This window comes from Castor canadensis, chromosome 5 (genome assembly GCF_047511655.1).
Source record: "Castor canadensis chromosome 5, mCasCan1.hap1v2, whole genome shotgun sequence".
Classification (NCBI taxonomy): Eukaryota; Metazoa; Chordata; class Mammalia; order Rodentia; family Castoridae; genus Castor; species Castor canadensis.
The window spans coordinates 117,720,355-117,736,374 of NC_133390.1; positions in this window are offsets into that span (position 1 = coordinate 117,720,355).

Consider the following 16,020-nt stretch of genomic DNA (forward strand, 5'->3'; position numbering starts at 1 on the left):
GTTTCCTGAATGGTCATAGTTTTCTGTAGATTTGGGAAATTTTCTGTTATTATTTTTTTGAATATATTACACATTCCTTTTTCTTGCACCTCTTCTCCTTCTTCAATGCCTATGATTTTCAGGTGTGGTCTTTTGATGGAGTCAGTGAGTTCTTGCATAGTCCTCTCACATGTCTTGAGTTGTCTAACTAGTAGTTCTTCAGTTTTTCTTTTAAATACTATTTCATCTTTGAGTTCTGAGATTCTATCTTCTGTTTGTTCTTGTCTGCTGAGTGCCCTTCCATTTTCTTTTGTATTTCTGTTTCATTCTTTTTTCTGAGGTTTTCCATATCATGAGTCACTTCCTCTTTAATATTGTCAATTTCACACTGAGTTCATTTTTCTCTCATTTTTGGTGTTCTTTGTTTCACTTTGGTGTTTGTACAGGCTTCTATGGTGTATTTTATTTGTTCTTGTGTTTTCTCATACATCTTATTTCTGTTGTCTTAGAATTTCTTGAGTGATTCCTGTACATTTTGGTTGAACATATTACAATCTCTATGATTCTCATTGATTACTTGCAGGATATCTTCTTTCAGAGTGGTCTTGTGGGCTTTGTTGTGTTTCTTGGTATAGTTTCTCTTTGTTTTGTTGGAGTCTGAATCTGGGTATCCATTTTCTTCATTTCCCTCTGGTTCTTGTACTAAATTGTTATTGGGGGGAAAATTGTTTCCATCCTTTTTCCATCTTCCCATCATTCCATTTAGTGCTGTTACTGTCCCTATACTGTATGTAATTTAGTATTATTTACCATAAAATAGTCAAGATAATTTTATCTAGAATGGAAGAGTAAGAGAGAAAAGAGAGCAAAAAAGAAAAGAAAAAATAGAGAACCAATGGAATTAACAGGGAGAGATAGTGTACTAATCAACAGTGAACTAAACAAGCATTAGAGAGAAAGAAAAAAAAGAAAAAAGAAGAGAGAAAAAGAAAAAAGAAGAAAAAAATCCCAGGTTTAGATGCAATAAAGTTGTAGTCTTAATAATTCTGGTGTTACTCCTTCAGCATCCAATCCTGGTGTTGGTGTTTGAGTAGTAACTCTGTCGTCTCACCAAGGGAAAAAGAAAAAGAGTAATAATAATAATAATAACAGAAAATATAATTAAAAATAATTGAGAAGATATATAAAACTACAAAAGAATAAAAATTTCAGGTGCAGAAACCATGACATTTCAGTCTTAGTAGTTGTGGTGTTGCTCCTTAAGCATCCAGTCCTGGTATGTCAGCCACTGTTGCAAGCCTTGTCCACCCAAAGCTCACTTGGGGGAGCCACCAAACCCATCTTCTCCAGCAGGCTTTGTTTATTTAAAGATCGTGTGAGAGACTGTCCCTCCACTGTTCTCTTAATTTTCCCCTTTCTGTTAATTTTGAATATCTAACCATTAGTCTTTTTCAGATAAGTTCTAGTTATTCATGATACACTTCCTTTAATATAACTTTGGATTTAATTTGCTAAAATATATTTTTTCAAACTATCATACTTCTTTCTCTATCCAATCCCTTACACATATTGATTTTAAAAAATTATAATGTACTATATCAACCTGTGTAAAATGCATGAGAAGGAAGTTAATTTGTTTCTTTTACAGGTCAAGTTTTCATTTGTTTGTATGTTTTAAGCAGATCTTTAGTCAGTTGTATACTGTTATGTGATTACCTGTACTGCAACAAATTCAAATATTTTGTAGTTTTTCATCTGCCACTATGTTTATCTTGAAATGGAGAATCTATTTTTGTAGGCCCTATCTCAAAGGAGTAATAAAGAACAAAAGAGTATAAAAATATAAATCTGTAATGGAAAATATTCAGAAAAGGGTTTAAAGTCAGATAGACATTTACTCTATGTGATGTGGCAATACATATCAAATCACAGACAATATTGTGGGAACAATTTAAGTATCTAAATAATGCAAACACTTAAATGTTTCCTAAACATATGTGAATGGAAGTGTCAAATTGGAGTAGATGACTTCATGAGGTTACTTGTAGTTCAAAGACTTCTAATGCCCTAGGTTAGTAAAAGGAGTAGCAACATTCTTGCATAAATATATTAGAATTTTCAGTGTCTCTGTCTCTCTACATGAAAAAGGTAGTAATTAGATAATATTTTCATGATTTTCTTAACAGGTGTAATTTTGCATGGAATTTATTTAATGCTGGATATGTGTTTATTGGCCTTATGTAGTTTAAATTTACATAGCCCAAACCAAAACACCTTTAATAAGGAAACATATTGTTAGCTAATAGATATTCCATCTGCAATGTCTATGATTGTTTAATTTGCTTGATTTCATTTTCCTTAATTGAATTTTGCTACTGTTTAACATCCAAACATTGAGTACTGCATGAAAAACTACTGAAGCCCAAAGAAATTACATATGAAATTCATCAGATAAAGTGTTATGAAAACACAACCGTGGTGCATGCAGTCCCCTCAAAAATTAGAGAGACAAAATGAATGAATCCTTTAAATGGGAAGTAAAATATAAAATTAGATTATGAGGAGATCTCTGTGTTTTTAAGTCACGGAACAAGTAACAAAAACTAAAAATGGTAGTAGGATTTAGGCAAGGTAGCTGAATAGAGGCATCCAGCATGCAACTGCTCTACCAAGAAGAATCAAAGTAGTAGGAATATAGCTGTATATGGAAGTCAGTGACCATGGGAAAACACTGGAATTAAACAATGGAAAAATAGTAGCCATATAAATAACAGAGACCTGAGACAACAACATAGGAAGAGGAACAAAGCAGCCCATCATATGCCACCTCAGCTCCAGAGCCATGAGAGAAGTCTGCCCACTATAGGGGTGAAGGTATAAGAGAGAGTACTAGAAATTCTTATCAGCACAGATATTGGAATTCCTTGGTATTGAAAAGTTTCAAAGCCATTGTGTTCTTACATTGTAAATAGATAAATGGTGTGAAATCCACACAGTAGTCTGGCTTTCAAGACTCCTTGAATTAAAACCTCTCTTTAACACTGTGGGAATTGATGGAATGCACCATGGTGTGCTAGTATTCAGTGACTTCTGGTCTTGTTCAATGTTGCTATTCAGTAGATAGAAGTTAAGAAATTCATTTACTAGATAACAATCAGGATATCATCACTTTGTGTGTGTGTGTGTGTGTGTGTGTGTGTGTGTGTGAGATAATTCTTCAAGTTGTCATCACTGATTTGTAGAAATTACATTGAGTCCCCAAAGTCACTTTGAGGAACAGCCTTGAGTTGCTTGACTGTATGTGTTCAGTTCCTTGAAGAAAAGGTGTACTGTTTTGTCTCTCAGAGAATCTTTGCAGAAATGAATGTCATTCCCAACTGCTTCATGCTATTCCACAGTTTTTGGTGTTCCTGAAAGCTCCTGTTCAAGGGAGAGATGGTAACAATTTCAATGAGAAAGTAATACTAAGCAATCAATGAGTATAACCTGTGTGTGCCAGCGTACTTCTCAAACGAAAGTGAATTAATTTTCTTTGGCGACATGGATTGAATTCTTCTGGTCACTTTGAGGCTCTTGCCAGCCAGTGTGTGGGTTTGTGTGTTTTGATGAAGTGAGGAACACAAAAGCCTGGAAAAACAAACCTCTGATTCCCAGTGTGCTATGTTTTGCATCCACATAAGGGAATATCATCCCAGATATACAGGATGGAGATGATGGAAGATGTAGTTCTGGTAGGGAAATTGCCTCCTCCAAGGTTAAGGGAGTTTTCCTGGCTGATGGTACTGCAAAGGGCTTGAAGTGTTTTTGTAGTCACGAGTGTCCTCCAAAATGCAGGCTCCAGATTGGGAGTTCTATGGAACAGGACAGAAATGTCATACTAGTTGAACCTTGCACAAGCTGATGAGGGAAACTGGAGTAGAAGAGCGATCGATCCTCAGATCAGAAGATCTTGCCAGGAGTCTGGCACACAAGTGGCTGGCTCCTTGAGATGTAGGCACCTTAGAGGGAGTTCTTACACAGTCCAACCAATCAGGAAAGACTTGGTGGTGATGTCACAGTGGGCTCACTGCCCTGGATCTTGGAGAATTTGAGGCAGCTCCTGCTTGGCCTGTTGCTAGGGCAGTCCAGCCAGCCAAGCATGAAGAAGCTGGAGTAAGGTGCCCCTGTCTTGTGTGGAAGACTTCTCAGTTAATTGGGGCCTATGAAAGTGGAGCAGGGACAGAAGGAGCACATGGGTAACCTTAGCACATCAGGATTTGGGGATTTCATTCTTCACCTGCTAGCCTATGTTACCATACCCCACAGTTTCAAGTGTCCACTTGCCTTAGTGCCTTTGGGCCTGGATCTCACCAAACAGGACAGACCATCATGGATCTCACTGTGGAACACAGGCAGCCTTGATTTCTGGGGCTCTCCCTGAACACTGATCTCACAGTGTGCTGCTAGCAGATTGTCAAGGGAGGAAGAGGTTACATGGAGGCCCAGGAACTACTTATCTGACATTACTTCTTCTGTAACCTGCAGGGTACATTACATTATGGCAACGAATGTTTGCAGAATTTACCCTGATTCACCAGTGTTTCCTGGTATTCACGAAGTTTTGGTGCTGATGAAAGGTACTTTATTTAGATGAAAGCCCAGAAATTCACTTACACCAGAATACTTAATACTCATGGATCTTAGCCACTCTGTGGGTGTGTTTGTGTGTGTGTGGGCACATGGTTGCTTATAAATTATTTCCTTTATCAATGTCTGTTAGGTACTCTGTTCCAAATAATGCAAGTCAGCAATGCCTCCTGGAAGTCACTCATTTCAGGTTTGGCTCAATGTTGCTATTCCGAAGATCAGCTGTAATATATTGTCTGAGGAAGAAATATTCAGCATTCATTGAATATGGCTAGGTATGTCCGGGTGTCTTGTTGGATGTATCAATGTGCATCACTGTCTTGCTAGAAATAATTTCAATTCCAGTGATCCCTTCAGGCATAGACCCTGGTGGATTAGAGTTTCCTTCCCCACTGACATAAAGGTAGTAGTATGTCTTCTTTCCAAGAACATTGGAGGAACTGATGTTATTTAACGTGTTTTTCTGAGTTTGATGCTTTTTGAAGTGATGAAAGTGTCCGCACAGTAGGGTAATGCCGGGATTTAGCTATTGCAATTTTTTTCCACATGCATTGAATATAGGCAGCTTTCCTGTTTGTGTGTGTGTGTGTGTGTGTGTGTGTGTGTTTTGTGTAATACAAGTAGTGACATGATGTATTAATTTCTTTGCTCTTTCTAATAAATTATCATACTGCACACTATTTCACACTCATTGAATATATGCACTGTGTAGGCATGCATAAGCCTACATGAATAAAAATCTCTCTTTAACCCTGTGGGACTGGAAGTAATACAGCAGTGTGTTCTGGTGTTCAGTGACTTCTGGTCTTGTAACACGTGGCTATTCAGTAGATAGAAGTTAAGAATTTCATTTACTAGATAACAGTTAGGACATCATCATTTTGTTTGTATGTGTTTGTGTGTGTGTGTGATATTTCTCATTCAATTTGCCATCACTGATTTGAAGAAATTAGGTTAATTCCCAAAATCACTTTGAGTAATAGCCTTGAGTTGCTCTGACTTTATGTGTTCAGTTCCATGAATGAAAGGTGTACTGCTTTGTCCCTGAGAGAATCTTTGTAGATATGAATGTCCCTCCTGAGTGCTTCATTGTATTCTATAGTTTCTGGTGTTCCTCAAATCTGCCATTCAGTGGAGAAATGGTAACAATTTCACTGACTAGAGAATACTAAGCAATCCTTGACTATACCCTGTGTGTGCGGTTTATTTCTTGGATCAAAGTGTATTAATTTCTTTGCCGACATGAAGGGATTTCTTGCAGTCACTTTGAGGCTCTTGTCAGTCAGTGTGTGTGTTTTCATGTTTCATGAAGATAGGAACACAGAGGCCTTGAAACACAAGCCCCTGGTTCCCAGTGTGCTGCTATATTTTGCATCACATAACAGAATCTCCTCACACATGATGAAAGATGTAGTTTTGGGAGGGAATTTCCCTCATCCAACGTTAAGGGAGTTTTCCTGGCTTATGGAACTGCAAAGGGCTTGAAGTGTTTTTGTACTCACCACTAAAACACTTCCTGTCCTCCAAATTTGGATTCCAGATTGGGAGTTGTATGGAACAGGACAGAAATATCATCCCAGTTGAACCTTGAATGAGCTGACAAAGGAAACTGCAGGAGAAGATCGATCCTCCTATCAGAAGATCTTACCAGGAAACTGGCACACAAGTACCTGGTGCCTGGAGGGGGAGGTTCCTTAGAGGAGTGCTTATGAAGTCCGACCAATCAGGAAATTATTGGTTGTGATGTCACAGTGGACTCACTGCCCCTGGAACTTGGACAGTCCTGAGGCAGCTCCCCCCTGGCCAGTTTCTGTGGCAGCACAGCCAGCCAAGCAGGATGAAGCTAGAAGATGGTGCCCCTGTCTTGTGCAAAAGTCTTCTCAGTTAAGTTGGGCCTAGGGAAACAGGGCAGGGACAGCAGGAGCACATGGGGGACCTGAGCACGTCAGGATTTTGGGGATTCCATTCTTCACCTGGTAGCCTCAGCTACCATGCCCCATGGTTTGGAGTGTCCACAGGAATTTGTGCACTTTGGGCCTGGATTTCACCGAGCAGAAAAGGCCACCCTGATCTCACTCTGGTACACAGGCTGCCTTGATTTCAGAGGCTCACCCTGAACACCCGATCTCATGGTGAGGTACTAGCAGACTGGCAAGGGAGGAAAGATGTTACATGGAGGATCAGGCACCTGTTGATCTGACATCACTTCTTCTCTGGCTTGCAGGGTCCATTAAACCATGGCAACGAATGTTTGATGAAATTACCCTAGTTCACCAGTGTTTCCTGGTATTCATGAAGTTTTGGTGCTGATGAAAGGTACTTTACTTAGATGAAAGTCCAGAAATTCACTTATACCAGAATACTTAATACCCATGGATCTCAGCCACTCTGTGCATGTGTTTGTGTGTGTAGGTGCATGTGTGGTTATAAAATATTTCCTGTACCAGTGTCTGTTAGGTACTCTAACAGTAATGGAAGTCAGTAATGCTTCCTGGAAGTCACTCATTTTGGGTTTGGCTCAACATTGCTATTCTGAGGATCAGCTGTGACAAATTGTCTAGTGAGGAAATATTCAGCATTCATTGAACATGCCCAGTGTATGTCCGAATATCTTGATACATGTGTCAAGATACTCAGTGTGCATCATTGGCTTTCTAGAAATGATTTCAATTCCAGTGATGGCTTCAGGCATAGTCTCTGATGGATTAGGGTTTACTTCATTATTAGCATAAATGTGGTCATATGTGTTCTTTCCAAGAACATTGGTGGCAAATATGTCACTTCATGTGTTTTGCTAATTTGATGCTTTTTTAAGTATAAGTTGCCTGCACATTAGGGTAACACTGGGATTTCAGCTATTGCAGTTAACTTTCCACAGGCATCGAACATAGGCAAGTTTTGTGTTTGTGTGTGTGTAATACCCATAGTGTCATAATGTATTAATTTCTTTATTCTTTCTAATAAATTCTCATACTATGCACTGTATTACACTCATTGAGTGTATCCACTGTTTAGGCATGAATAAGACTCCTTGAATTAAAATCTCTCTTTAACACTGTGGGAATTGATGTGATGCACAAGGGTGTCCTGTTATTCAGTGACTTCTGGTCTTGTTCAACATGGCTATTCAGTAGATAGAAGTTAAGAAATTCATTTACTAGATAACAATCAGAATATCATCACTTATTGTGTGTGTGTGTTTCTGTGTATGGGTATGTGTGTGATATTTCTTGTTCAATTTGCCATTCACTGACTTGTAGAAATTTGGTTGAGTCCCTGAAGTCACTTTGAGGAACAGCCTTGAGTTGCTCTGACTGTATGTGTTCAGTTCCATGAAGGAAAGGTGTAGTGTTTTGGGAGAATCTTTGCCAAAATAAATGAATGTCCTTCCCGAGTGCTTCATGGTGTTCCACAGTTTCTGGTGTTCCTGAAAGCTTCCATTCACTGGAGAGATGGTAACAATGTCTCTGAATAGGGAATACAAAGCATTCATTCAATATATCCTGTGTGTGCTAGTGTACTTCTCAATAAAAGTGAATTGACTTATTTGTCCACATGAAGTGAATTCATGTGGTCACTTTGAATCCCTTACCAACCAGTGTGTGGATTTGCATGTTTTGATGAACTTAGAAACACAGAAGCCTAGAAACACAACCCCCTGGTTCCCAGTGTTTTATGTTTTGCATCCAGATAAGGTAATATCATCCCACATGATTGGAGATATAGTTCCTGGAGGGAAATTGCCTCATCCAATGTTAAGGGAGTTTTCCTGGCTGATGGCACTGTAAAGGGCTGAGGTGTTTTTGTAGTCACCACTAGAAACACTTCCTGTACTCCAAAATGTAGGTTCCAGATTGGGAGTTCTATGGAACAGGACAGAAATGTCATCCAAGTTGAACCTTGAACAAGCTGATGAGGGATAATGGAGGAGAAGATCGGTCCTCAGATCAGATCTTACCAGGAGTTGGCACACAAGCGGCTGGTACCTGGAAGGAGAGGGGCCTTAGAGGGAGTGCTTATGCAGTCTGACAAATCAGGAAAAACTTGGTTGTGATGTCACTAGTTGACACTGACAGAATGGTGGGTCCCAAAAGTATTATACTGCACATTTGGAAGGACTTCCTATACCAGAATGCCCCAGTTCTGGGCCAGGACCTGTGTGCTAGGGACAATAATTCCCTTCTTTTTCCTCCTCTCCTTACCTCAAGGTGAACAGCTGGAAATTGCAGCCTATTAAAAAGGAGCACCCAAAGAGCCTGAGGGCTATACAAAGGAGCATACAACTTGGAAACTGGAAAGTTGATGAACTGCCCCCAGGGGGCATGATTCAGTATTGTGGGCAAGCCATCTGGGCTGAGGATGGCTCTTGGAGCTACTGGATTCCAATATATCTGTATATCTACATAGATGTAGATAGAGATGTAGATAGAGATAGAGATGTAGATGTAGATAGAGATAGAGATAGAGATAGAGATAGAGATAGAGATAGAGATAGAGATAGAGATAGAGATAGAGATAGAGATAGAGATAGAGAAAGAGATATGCTCAATAGTATCATACAGCTCCAAGCATTAGTAGAGATCAACAAAACTGCAAAAGCTCACAATATACTTGCTAGGCAGAGCACCAAAATGTGCAATGCAATTTAACAAATCTGCTTGGCTCTATCCTATCTCTTAGCCTTAGCAGGAGTGGGCTCAATCTGAGCAAATGTTGTCTTCAGATTGATGACATGGGCAATGTAATAGAAGAGTTCAGAGACAGAATGAGAAAGATTGTTCATGTTCCAGTTCAAACTTGGAAAGTGTGGGATCCTGATTATTTGCTTGGAGGACATTTCTCTGCAATAGGAGGATTTAAAACCATGTTTGGGGCTGCATTAATTATGGTGTTAGGCTGTTTTATACACCTATGCTTGCTACCACTGGTCATGAGGTCTGCATTGACCCTAATAGAAACCATAGTAGAACAGAAAATGGCCACACAATTTCAATTATTACAAGGTTATCAAAGAGTAAATCCCATCCCTGATGTTGACAGAGATCATGCATTTTGACAAATAAAATGTCAGAGCATAGAAGGGGGGGAATGATATAGCCATCTTGGCCATTTTTCTGAGATTTACTTTATGTCTGGAATTCACCTTGGTTTCTGCATTCTGAGTCTGCAAGCAGCTTTCTGCTAGCTCTGCAATATTGCATTCCCCAAGCCAGCCCCACAATGTTTCCTGTAACTCTACCCACATTCTGTAAGGGTGTGTTTGGGAGATTCTGTAACAAATTTGTTTTCCTGTAACTGACCTATATACTAGAAAAACCCCCAGGTTACAAAATCCTCCCAGAGAGTGTATTACCCATCTCCTGACACAGATCAGGACTCAGGGTTTTGAGAACTTATGTCCCCTGAGTCTGCTAGCATAAGATAATTCCTGCTTCCTGCAGAAGGGTCTTGGTGACTTTGCTTCCCTCACTGTTTCCTGAAACAATGGTGCTGTATCTTTAATTTTATTTACTCTGATTCTTGAATGGTAAAATACATTTCTTAGAAATATAATTAAGAGACACTCTTGACCTCACAGCATTATTCACAATAGCTAAGCTCTGAAAACAGCCATGGACAACTACTGATGAAAGGATTAAGAAGTTGAGGTATTTAGATACAATTGAATTTTTTTTAGCCATAAGTGAGAATCAAATTTTGTCATTTGTAGGTAAGTGAATGGAACTGGAGAATATCATTTTAAGTGAAATTAACCAGGTTCAGAAAATCCAAAATTCACATGTTGAAAGAAACATTTATTGGAAGATGATATTTAGTACAAATCAGAAAAAGCAATATTGTTGGACACTTGTACAAGATAATTTCCTGCTTTAGAAATCAACGTTATACAGAAGATGGAATAATTAAATATGTTTTTTGTTACTCTTTCCTCTGTGTGTCTATGTGAAATTCTTACTTCTGCTCCACATTTCTTTTTACATTCCTTAGGTGAACAGTTTGACATGGATTTCTCTTCTTCTTTTACTGTCTCTCCTTTTTCCCCTCCTTTTCACACACTGAAAGAAGTTATATTCTTTTTGACACTGCTGATTTCCCTTTTGTAATTTGGGAAAGAACTTTCAGATATGAAATTAAAGCACTAGAGGTAGTATATGTAATTCCATTAAAGCAATTGGAAGTACAGACAAAAAATGAATTAAACATTTTAAACACTGTTTTCAGAAATCAGTGAAAGTACCTCATGGCTACATAAAATTTGCTCTCAAAAGTTGATGAAATCCAAACCTAATTTATTGCATCTCCGAAGAGACCCTTGCTAGCTTACCATTAATATTGGCACTTTTAAATCTGTAAATTGATTTTGCATTCATTTTTCTTTCTTTGCTACTTAAGGAGCTTACTCAACAGAGTAAATTGTTTATTTTCTCCAGTTTACAGTTACAAGAAAGCTTTTAACAGAACAGCCTCTATTAGTTGTAGCTAATTTAATTTTCAACCTCACTATTTCAAAGCATTAATATTAAGGAAGCAAATTAAACAAAGTCAAAATGAGATTCTTTAGTATCATAATAGAAATATATAATTGGAGATTTTTAGAATAATTGCCATATATCTGGAAGAATATGTGTATATACAATCAGCATTTTTATTAGATTATTTTTTCATCCATTATCCAAATCTTTCACAATCCTGTTTTCTCAATACAGATATATCCTGGCACGTAAATATGAGGAAGTTTTTAGCATTCTGAATATAACACAAAACACTACTAAAATTCTTTCCCATCACTATCAACACTTTATTTGAATTCTAGAGTTTGTGTAATAAGGCATCCATATGCTAACACCCTGAATATGGACACAAATGAATTCAAATTTTGAGTTAAAGACTGAGTGGAAATTTAAAACTTGCTGTCCTGTTATACAGCCAGAGAACAACAAAATTGCAATGATGGCTTCTTGTTGATAGATATGCTACTTTGCTACTGGGTTCTTGTTTCCACAGACTAACAATGATTTTTTCTCCCATGACTCACTAACCGACCTCTTTTCTACCATATAGCTTGAATTCTCAACTGTCAGATTGAAATTTGCTTGTGATGAGAGGGAGCCTTGGAGTTTCACATTACTAGTCCCCAATTCCCCTCTCTTACTTTTAGAAAGGAATAGCTTCAATGGTTACACATGAGGTCAAGAGAGACAAATCAACTCTCACAGCTGCTGCATTGAAGGTTCAGGAATCCACTGGCATAAAAACTGGCACATTGGAAGGAATATATTCAGTCTTAGTAAGCAACATTGGATATTCACCCTCCACACTGTCATCATTCTGTAAAAATAACTCAGCTGACAAGGGACTTTCCAGTTTTGAAAGGGTGAGAAAATCAAATTCATCATGCCATCAGCGAGAAAGCAATGACATGCAAAATTAAGTACAGGAAAACAGAGACTCTGTGATCTTATAACATGATGATGTCACAATGGGGAAAGATCCTCTACAGAGCATGCTTTTTAAAATGGTTACAAGAAACTTGTGGCTGTTTTTAAAATTAGACGAGATTTTCTTCACAGATTACATTGTAAGAAAGAAAGTAAATTTTAGTTTACACTATGGTACATAGGAGCTAATAGGTTACAAAATATGCTTGAGGGTAATTTCAACTGTATTTTAGTTGTAATTGAACTAACATCTAAAGATTAGTAGGGACTACATCATACCCTACCTTAAGATACACTTTTCAAAGTGTGGGAAGAAAAGAATCTTTAGAATATAAAACCTAATTTTCCCAGGTAGTCTTTAGTTCTGGAGCTAGGATGACTAGGGATACTCTATTTGCATTCATAATTTCTGTTTTAATTACAATCATATATACTGCATGAATTAAAGAACACACTAAGCATATAAAAATACATTTTGAAATTATTAGAAAGAGATTTTTTAAATGGGAAATACCCAACATACATAAAGAAATCTTCACAACATGCTTCTGTGTGTCCACTACTCATTATTAGCAGGTATCTACTTGGAGCCAGTCCTGTTTATACCTCATGAGTCCCACTAAAGTACTTAGAAGCAAATTGGAGATAGCAAAGCATTTTCTTTAAAAAGTTGAGAGTATACACTTTTTTGGGGGGTGGTGTCATAGTGGGGTTTGAACTTAAGGCTTCCCACATGGTAAGAAGGGGCTCTACTATTTGAGCCACATCTCCAGTCCTTTTTTCCTTTTGCTGTTTTTCAGGTAGAGTCTAGCACTTTTGCTTAGGGTAAGCCTTAAACAATGATGCTTATGATCCATATCTATGCCTCTTATGTAGCTGGAATTACAGGTGTGTGCCACCAAATCTTACTGTTGATTGAGATGATGGTCTCACTACAAATTTTTCCTGGCTGACCTTGCACTGTGATTCTCCCAATCTCTTCCTCCTAAGTACCTCCAATTATTGGCATTGAGCCAGTACCTTCAGAGGTAATTAATTAAAGTAAACATAAAGATTTTTTAAAAATATAGCCATAACACCATTTGCCTACTAATATTTAATAATTATTTTATATCAGCAAACAATCAGTGGGTATTTAAGCAAATGTCACTTTACTCCTCCAATTTTTCACTTTCCTATCCAAAGTTTGAATCATGATAATTTTGTGAGTTATAATGGCTGACTTGCTTCCTAACTCCACTTCCTTCTTGTTCATGATTTATTTCAAGAAATTAAAATAGCTCAAGTTTTAGTTTTATTTTTTTATGGTAGCTAGATTTTTGTGCATTTGATTTTTTTTCTTTTATTATTCATATGTGCATACAAGGCTTGGGTCATTTCACCCCCCTGCCCCTACCCCCTCCCTTACCACCTCAATACTCAGCACAAACTATTTTGCCCTTATTTCTAATTTTGTTGTAGATAGAGTATACGCAATAATAGGAAGAAACAAGGGCTTTTGCTGGTTGAGATAAGGATAGTTATACAGGGCATGGACTCACATTGATTTCCTGTGTGTGTGTGTTACTTTCTAGGTTAATTCTTTTTGATCTCACCTTTTCTCTAGTTCCTGGTCCCCTTTTCCTATTGGCCTCAGTTGCTTTTAAGGTATCTGCTTTAGTTTCTCTGAGTTAAGGGCAACAAATGCTAGCTAATTTTTTAGGTGTCTTACCTATCCTCACCTCTCCCTTGTGTGCTCTCACTTTTATCATGTGCTCCAAGTCCAATCCCCTTGTTGTGTTTGCCCTTAATCTAATGCCCACATATGAGGGAGAACATACAATTTTTGGTCTTTTGGGCCAGGCTAACCTCACTCAGAATGATGTTCTCCAATTCCATCCATTTACCAGCGAATGATAACATTTCGTTCTTCATGGCTGCATAAAATTCCATTGTGTATAGATACCACATTTTCTTAATCCATTCGTCAGTGCTGGGGCATCTTGGCTGTTTCCATAACTTGGCTATTGTGAATAGTGCCGCAATAAACATGGGTGTGCAGGTGCCTCTGGAGTAACCTGTGTCACAGTCTTTTTGGTATATCCCCAAGAGTGGTATTGCTGGATCAAATGGTAGATCGATGTCTAGCTTTTTAAGTAGCCTCCAAATTTTTTTCCAGAGTGGTTGTACTAGTCTACATTCCCACCAACAGTGTAAGAGGGTTCCTTTTTCCCCCCATCCTTGCCAACACCTGTTGTTGGTGGTGTTGCTGATGATGGCTATTCTAACAGGGGTGAGGTGGAATCATAGCGTGGTTTTAATTTGCATTTGCTTTATTGCTAGAGATGGTGAGCATTTTTTCATGTGTTTTTTGGCCATTTGAATTTCTTCTTTTGAGAAAGTTCTGTTTAGTTCACTTGTCCATTTCTTTATTGGTTCATTAGTTTTGGGAGAATTTAGTTTTTTAAGTTCCCTATATATTCTGGTTATCAGTCCTTTGTCTGATGTATAGTTGGCAAATATTTTCTCCCACTCTGTGGGTGTTCTCTTCAGTTTAGAGACCATTTCTTTTGATGAACAGAAGTTTTTTAGCTTTATGAGGTCCCATTTATCTATGCTATCTCTTAGTTGCTGTGCTGCAAAATAGCTCAAGTTTTAGCAAAGAATATACAGTAGTGATTTTTTTCCTCTACCCCACAGTGATATGAGAAGAAAAATACCTTTGCACACTTTGTGAGGGAAAGAATAAAGGATGGAAGTTTCTATTTTCTTCCATGTAATTATGAATTTTTCCTACTATTCTAATTTCTTGCATCAGAGAATAACCACAGGTAAATATTTTGAATGACACCAGCAGCATGATGAAGTCTCACATTTACTGACATACATAACTACAAGCTTCTCTCACAAAAAAGACAGTCAATCAGATGTACTTCTGTGTTTCAGGGAAGAAAAAGAGGAATTATGCTTGCATTAATAAACAAGATAGGGACTACAAAAATATTGAGATGTATGTTCAAGTTAATCATGGGGGATGGCTGGGCTGGAAGTGTAGTGCTACAGTGTGCATATATGCATAAGGCTATAGCACCAACCCCCCAAAATAAAAAACAATAAAAACTGTACAGGATGGGCCTACTGGATGGGAAGAAGTCCTGGGTCCTCAACTGTCCACTGACTTTAGGGCATTTGCCTTGCCATGTGACACATGTGAATGGTGTAAAAGTAAAATGCATGGTATCTTTTAATGTTGATACGAAATAAAATTTTGGAGTGTTTTCTAGTATCATGGCCAGAATTCAAAATTTCAGGGTTGGCAGAGTGGCTCAACTGGAAGAAAACATGCATAAGAAGTGTAAGGTCTTGAGTTCAAATCTCAATAGTGATAAAATAATTCAATTTTTAAATTTTTATTTATAGAGGTATGAGGTACCTTGTCAAGATGAAGAAAGGATTCCTTAAAAGAAGCCTATTAGAAAGTATGCTGAAATAGTCCAACATAGGAAATAGCAAAGCATACCTACTGCCAAGATCATAGGCCTGGTGACAGCCTTCCACAAACATGAGAGCCAAATTTTCAACCTTCGTGATTGCTTCTTTCACAAACCCCACCTGGAGACCAAAGTCAGAGGCAGAATATGGGATTTGTAACTATGTTTGGACACAGACACACATAATTTCACCTAACACTGTCACAGAAAATCCTCATAATTACAATGATTGCCTTCTGTGTATGAGGAAAGGCACCGGGCTCAGAAACAAGCCCAGTAAGGATAGGGAACTACACTTACTGTGCATGATACCTGCATGAGCAACTAGCACTATAGAATACCCAAAAGGACAAGCTGCCATTCTTCAGTGGCCAGTTTCATTCTCCTAAGGAGTTAGGAGCTGGTTCATAACACCATGTCTCACTTTGATCTTCTAATTTAAAAGTAATTAGAGAAATTCATAGGGCTAATATGAAGAGCAAATAAAATAATAGATGAAAAATTCA